The sequence below is a fragment of the Miniopterus schreibersii genome (assembly GCF_964146895.1).
Source record: "Miniopterus schreibersii genome assembly, chromosome: 9".
NCBI lineage: Eukaryota > Metazoa > Chordata > Mammalia > Chiroptera > Miniopteridae > Miniopterus > Miniopterus schreibersii.
The window spans coordinates 24,570,873-24,578,860 of NC_138118.1; the positions used below are offsets into that span (position 1 = coordinate 24,570,873).

The following is a 7,988-nucleotide window of genomic DNA, read 5'->3' on the forward strand; positions in this document are numbered from 1 at the left end:
TTTGATGTCCTTTTCTCCAAAACCAGCACATTAAAGTCAAATATATGTTTTCTGCCATATTCCATGTTTATCCTTATCCTATAATTACAGACGATTGGAATTTCTTGTAAAGTTTCATTTCCATTCTGGGAGGTTGTAAGACAACTATAAACCAGACTTAGAGATGTTACACTAAAATAGTGCTGCCTATAGTAAAATGCCTAATGGATTTTGTATCAAGAATCTATATTATAAAGAAAAATAATTTTGCTTCCCTCATAATATATACTTCTTGATAAAAGTTCTTTTATTTTTTTCCTCAAAGTAGGTATCTTGTGTTATATTTTACTTAAAGATATTATGAGATAGAATTTTACCACTTATTCTCTTTGTGTAACACAACTATAAAATATCTATAGATATTTTATATGTAGAGCCACATGTAGAGATTGTGTAATAAATAACTATATATAAACCTTAAGAGAGAACATCTCTGAAGATCATGTGGAAAAAAGTCACGCATCTGCTCATTCACAGTAGTTTTCCTTCCTTTCCACACTAGATAATCATCAATGGTTGGCACTGTACTCACAAACTAGGCCCTGGGACTTCAAGTCCCCCCCAAATTTACATTGTCATACAAAGCAGCTACTATTTTCAGATAATTGTGCATCCCCAAGGATAAATACCACAATATTTAAAGATCATGACTACCATGAAAGACAACTAACTGAAAAACTGACCAACACCACTTAACCTTTCCATCAACTTATACTAACTTTAGACAGACTTCTTCTTGAATCTGTGTCCTGACTTCCCTTTTTTAAAGCAATTACTTTAGAAAACTTATAATTATAAGTCTTTTCTCTTCCCTTTTGATATGTAAATCTCTTTATTTTTTTAAGGTTTTTTTTTTTTTTTATTGTTGAATACATCTGAAAAGAATGCATATACAAAGTATTAAGTCATGAGAACGCATTGGTTCAACACTAGTGAATATATAAGAATTAGCATTTGGGAAAGGTGATCAAGATTACCTAAACATTTTTTAAAATATATCTTTATTAATTTCAGAGAGAGGAAGTAAGAGGGAGAGAGATAGAAGCATCAATGATGAGAGAGTCATTGATTGGCTGCCTCCTGCATGCCCACCACAGGGGATTGAGCCCGCAATCCGGGCGTATGCTCTGATGGGGAATAGAACTGTCATCTCCTGTATCATAGGTTGATGGTCAACTGCTGAGCTATGCTTGCCGGGTAAACTAAACATTTTTAAAAATGGGAAACTGCGACCAAAATAAGCTTGTAAAATCCCTATTAAAACTTATGAAGTTTTTTGTTGTTTTTATTTTATTTTTATTGTTGAAAATATTACAGATGTCCCCTTTTTTTTCCATTTACCCCTTCCACCCCACACCCACTTCTCACCTCAGGCCTTCACCACACTATTGTCTGTGTCCATGGGTTATGCATATATGTATATAGAGCCTTTGGTTAATCTCTCCCCATCCACCAACCCCCCCCCACCTTCCCTCTGAGACTCATCAGCCTGTTCCATGCTAAGACTCCATGATTTTTATTAAACTGGAGACCCTCTATTGGCTGCTCTATGGTTCCTCATGCAAAACAGAAATAAGGGGATTTCCTTGACTGGTACCCATGTTCTTAAATGTTCTCCCCACCCCCACCCCACCCCTAGCTTCTTAATGAAGCAGGTCTCCATCCTCCTAACTTGAAAGAGGATGTGAATCTTCCCACAGACATCTGTCTTTTGGCACCATCCTTCACAAATACTAGGTCTTCAGCTGTGTTCTAAGAACACTGTATCATACACTACTAAGCTGCACATCAATGCTAAGCATATAAAACAAAGAAGGACTGACAGGGAATACATGTTGTTTTAAACACATACTTAATCCATTTGGTATATTTCAAAAGGTGCAATATTTTCCCTCATTTATCAGTGAAATAAGCTAGAAATTAACTAAAAATGTCAGCAAATTGCTAACAAATTTCCTTGAAAGTCACAGTCACATATATAGTACATCTTAGAAAAGAGGAGGGATAAGACGTTCCACTCACTTTCATGAGTTTCATCAAATACTGGACCCACTCAAAGGTAGAGAGGAAAGGAAACTTTCAAAAAGGAGTATGTTATTAAATAAGGCATTTTCTGTACTCCTTCCAAAGAGCACCAGGTGGGGAATATGTTTTCTAAACTAGATCTAGAAAGTGAAATGTGGAATCACTCCATCGTTCTCTCCTAAAGGACAGTCTGATTGTTAATAAATTTTTAAAAAATGGCTAAATAAAAAAAAAATCCCCACATACTACCCCTCCCTCAGAAAAAAACTAGATGTCCCAAATCACTCTCCAGAACAGAACCCAGAAGCAGCTTCAACAACCCAAATTAGTTTGTTACAGAGTCATCACAAGGACACCTTGCTTTTAAATAAAAATATATACATTTGCATGTATATCTTTTTGAAACAACAAAACAAAAACTAGTACTGATAACTTTTCTGACAATGCACAAATACTCAAAATTAACTACTATTTACAGGGGGAAAGCAACCGTACCTATGGGCCTTATCTCACACAAGTGCATATGAGTACATGCAGGGCATTTATCATTAATACAAAAACAAATTTTAATTTTTAATCTTTAGTTTTATTTAAACATTGCTTTTAGTATGGAGATGACACCAGCTGTGAAAAAAGGACTCTGGAGAGATGTTCATAGCAGCACATACCTGTGGCTCTTCTTTAGTTCTGAAGGCTACAAGGCAGCTGATATTGCTTTGTCAAATGCATTTTTATGTCCTTTCTGTGTGAGTGCAGAACACTCCACATACTTGACAGCCTTTTAGTAAGCTCTTCAGCAGTCTCTGGAGTAACAGGCTTCTGTTTGTTCTTGGCAAATTTCCCAATAATAGAGGGGTCACCTCTGAGATCAATTTGGGTCCCAACAAACAAAAAATGAGTCTGGACAGTGGTGAGTTATTTCAGGTACCCATTTTTCTGGCACATTTTCAAATGAGAATAGAGACTAAAAAGCAGACTAGAAAATCATCTGTATATAACTCAGCAGTGTAATCTTTCATAATCCTTTTGCTCTGTAGTATCAAAAAGTCCAAGAGTACGTAGAATTTTTCTCCATTAATCATAACTATGACCATATAGTTGTCAAAAACAGTCGGTACACACTCTGATGGAAATTTGTTTGTTGTGTAGGCTGTCTTACTGATGGCACCATTGCCTACAATGCATTTAATTGTCTGCATTGCTGAAACAGTTTTTTATCCACTTTAAATATTTCAAATCTGATAATATTTCTCTGCTGGGCTACAATGTAAACCTTTTTAAAAGTTTCTTTCCAGTTTTACAACCTAAGAACATTCTGTTTAAGGACTTGGGAACTATGGCTTTGAAATGTAATCATTGAGAATAATAGTGCCCCAATATCTCAGTTTCTGTAAGAGAGTAAGAGCTTAACCTCTCAGGATACCTTGTTCCAAGTTGCAAAACTAACCCCTGTCATAAAGATACCAGATAATTTATTTTGCCTTCTGGTACAGCCAATTAACAAACACAAAAACCTAATATCTCCCTATCATTCCAGCACTTAGAATCCCTATAATCTTTTATTTCAATGGAGTTGAGTTCAGGCTGTTTTTGGTCTCTCTCCCCTATTGTAATAGCCTTGAATAAAATCTTCCTTACCTGCCTAACATTGTCCAATGACATTTTTGTTTTGATACAACCCTGGGCAAGTATTAGCAAGATTGATGGACCAAACTGAATTAGAATTTAAATTAGAAATTAAAAGTGAATTTAATGGGATAAAGGTATGGGATAAATGAAAAAAAACAACAACTGGTCACCAACTTGACTAAGTAGAGTCACTGGATACAAAAAAATATAAGAACTAAAATAAATTATTTAGTAGAAGAGTTAAATGGCACAATAGATACAGCCTGAGAACAAATTAGAGAACAAGGAAAGGAAGAAATAAAGAGTAGAGAACACAAAATCAAACTTTAGATATAGAGATACAAGTGTTAATACTTTAGTGATAGGAACCCCAGAAGTTAAAAAACAAAACAAAACACAAAGAACCTTCAATACCATTAGAAATGTATAACCAAGTAATAGCTTAAAAATGAGATAGGTCTAAAAATTAATAAAACTATAAATCATCCAAAGATAATTATAAACCTAAGAGAAAATCTATGAAATACTTATACACAAAAATTACATTGCAAAGTTTATGCAAATGGTTAATGCAGTGCTTAGAGAAGAAAAACAGCTTTGAATACATTATTTATCTAGAAAAACAGTAAAGAGTTTGAATACATTATTTATCCAAAAATAAACAGGAAGAAAATGAGTTACACATTCAACCCAATAAACAAAATAATGGAATAGAGAATCATTGAAAATACATAAAAAATAAAATAATAAATTACAAGGAAGTATATAAATTAAAGGAAGAATGAAAGCAATCAAGAAAACAAAAAATGGTACTTTAAAAGAATGATAATTTAAGCAAACCTCAGGCAAGTTTTATACAGGGCAAAAAAAGGGGGAGAAAACGCAAATAAAGAACAGAATTAAAAATTTAATAGCTAAAGACAGTTATTTTAAAAATAAAATTACAGCCCGGCCAAGCGTGGCTCAGCAGTTGAGGGTCGACCTAGGATCCAGGAGACTGGGGTTCGATTCCCAGTCAGGGCACATGCCCGGGTTGTGGGCTCAATCAATGACTCTCTCATCATTGATGTTTCTATCTCTCTCTCTCCTTCACCTTTCCTCTCTCTGAAATCAATAAAGATATATTTTTAAAAAAATATAAAATAAATAAATAAAATAAATAAAAATAAAATTACAAAATTTCATCAAAAATAGAAGCTGCCAAAAGTTCCTACAAATGTACTAAAAATTATTTTAAAAATATAGATATCGAAAAGAATGGAAATGGTAGTCATAATATGCCTTTAGGTAACGTCTAGCAGACTTTCAAGATACATTTAATCCCATTTATATGAGATGGTACAAATAATAAAAATAAGTAAAAAGAAAAGGCCAATATAATTTTACTAAAACTTAGAAAAATATTTAAAGGCCTAATTAATAGGTAAATATTAATAAGATAAATTATAAACATAATTTTAGCTAATTCTGTACAATAATTTATCAAAAATCACACATCGTGATTAAGTGGGGCATAACCATCATCTCTTACCTGCCTGATTGCATTCTCTTAGCTCGTCTTGCCCCACCCTCACCTCTGTATAGTCAATTCTCTGTCATGTAGTGTTCCTTTTATTGCAGGCTAAGATTCCCTGCTTAAAACCATCTATTCACTTCCCATTTCATTCAGAGTTAAAGCTGAAGTCCTTTGTGATGGTTGATGTTATGTGTCAATTTCAATGGATCACAAGGTGCCCAGATATTAGCTAAGCCCTCCTTCTAGGTGTTTCTGGAAGAAAACAGCACTTGAATTAGTAGACTCAGTCAAGCTGTTTGCCTCCCCCAATCCACTGAGAGCCTTAATAGAACAGCAAAGGAAGAAAAAAATAGGTCCTTCCTGCCCAATTGAATGTATGCATGTCTGGTTCTCCAGGGAAACAGAACCAATAAGATATTTAATATAGATGACTATATTGACTATTTATGAATATAGATACATATGATTCTACTGGTTCTGCTTCTCTGGAGAACCCTGACTAGTACACCTTCCCCACAAGATCATATACAGTCTGCTTCATAACCCTCCAGGCCTATCTTCATCTCCTATCACTACTACAACATTAGTCACCCTGTTTCAGCCTCCTTGCTGGACACCCCAAGTCTATTGCCACCTGTGACTTTGGCCATGTGTTCCTTCAGTGAGAAACAGTCTTCCTCTAGTTATTCCACTGCCTTATCCTTCAATTTATTTATGTTTATTCTTAAATATCACAATATCAGAAGTTTCTTCTCTGACACTGTAGAGAATTGTAAATTTCCACATGCCCTGTATTTGTCCATACCTTTTTCCATGTTTTTCTCCACAGTACCATTCATCATCTACCTCAGTGAAAGCAAGTTGCTTTGTTTTGCTCACTGACATATCTCAGTATCAGTAGAGAAAATGGGCAAAAGATACAAATGGGAGAGACATAGAAATCCAAGTGGCTAGTACATTAAAAAAATTTTTAAGAGCACAGACCCTGGAACAAAACAGCCTGGTTTGAATCTTACTTCTACCATTCATTAGCTGTGCGATTACTTAACTTCTGCCTAACTCAGTTCTCAACTATATGTAATTGAGATTAAACACTATTTAGCTCACTCAGCTAAGTATCCATGGGCTCTGTATCTGTGTATCCAATCACTTGTAGGTTGAGAAAATTTGGGGGGGGGGATGTTTTGTTGTTGCTGATCTGTACATGTAGTTAGGCCTACAACTGTTGCATCTGTATTGAACATGTATAAGCTTTTATTCTTGTCATTATTCCCTAAACAATATAGTATAACAACTATTTTCATAGCAGTTATATTGTCTTAGGTACTGTAAGTAACCTAGAGATGATTTAAATTGTAAGGGAGGATATGTTTAGGTTATATGCAAATACTTTGCCATTTTAAGTAAGGGACTTGAGCATCTGCAGATTTTAGCATCTGTGGGGGATCCGATCCCCTGTGGATATTGATGGATAACTGTAATATATACTAAGGGCTTTGAAGGGTACTTGGAACATGATAATTGATACATAACTATTTAATAAATAAATATGCAAAGATACAATCATAAGAGATCAGAGAAACTCTAATTCAAATAAAAAAATTAACTGTCATCAGAAATAAAAAGAAAAACAGATATAAAATGACTTAGATATAAGAAAGTGAAAACTAGAGTAAATTGTATAAATACTTTGGAAATCCCCATTTTAGTACTCAGGGAAGTTGATTGTGCCTGTATCCATGACCTACTAAATTTACTGCTGGGTTTAAACACCCAAAAACACACTCATGTGTACAAATATGTTTTCCAGCATTTCTTGTGATAACAGGAATTTATAAGCAAGAGAGATGTACATTAAGAGTTAAAACAATATGCAAAATGTAGTGATACATATTGTAGGATACTAAGTAGAAGTGAAGAATATAGAAGTCAGAAAACAATGTTCAAAAGTACAGACAGGTCCATAGATATATCCTAATGTTAAATACATTATGTAGATGGCTATGGATAAAGGAGGAATAGGATTTGGGATGGGCTGAAAAACGTAATTTAAGGAAATAGATTTTCTTTAATGAAGAAGAAACTGGACCTTGACAGGCTGATGGGAGAAATATTTTGAAGTGCCAGGGACATTGTGGCCTCCTTAAGCCACACTGTCTGTTTTTCCTACGGTCTCTATGTAAGGTCATTCATGAGCATTGTGGGTGTCTCTAACGGAATACAAATTTTTACCAAAGAAAATTTACAAAGATGAATATTATCCTTTTGGCAGGAGTAGCAAAAAAAGAGAAAAAGTTCACAAATATGACATCATGAGATTTTTATGTTTATTCTCTTAGTCATTGCCCCTACCTAGTTACTTCTAGTTTGAATCTAAATACTTGGAGCTCTGAACTCATGAGCACTTACAGGGAAAAAAAAACGCAAATAAAAAACTTCTTTGGAGAAGTGTCTATTCAGGTCCTTTGCCCATTTCTTAATTGGGTTGTTTGTCTTCCTCTTGCTGAGTGCTATGAGTTCTTTGTACACTTTGGAAATTAGCCTCTTATCAGATTCATCCTTGGCAAATATGTTTTCCCAGACCGTGGGGTTCCTTTGTATTTTGAGGCTGTTTTCTTTTGCTGTGCAGAAGCTTTTAAGTTTGATGTAGTCCCATATGTTTATTTTTTCCTTTGTTTCTCTTGCCCTAGCAGATGTATCAGTGAAAAGTCCACTACGTGGGATGTCTGTGACTTTACTGCCTATGTTTTCTTCCAGGATTTTTATGGTTTTGTGACTT

At 34.5% G+C, this 7,988-nt stretch overlaps 1 pseudogene across 1 annotated transcript; it reads right to left on the bottom strand.

Annotated features, from left to right (window-relative positions):
- Positions 1–2,758: 2,758 nt before the first annotated feature.
- Positions 2,759–3,263, bottom strand: LOC308561709 (cell division control protein 42 homolog pseudogene; annotated as a pseudogene). The gene has a single exon. The product of its transcript is annotated as a cell division control protein 42 homolog pseudogene (transcript).
- Positions 3,264–7,988: the final 4,725 nt, after the last annotated feature.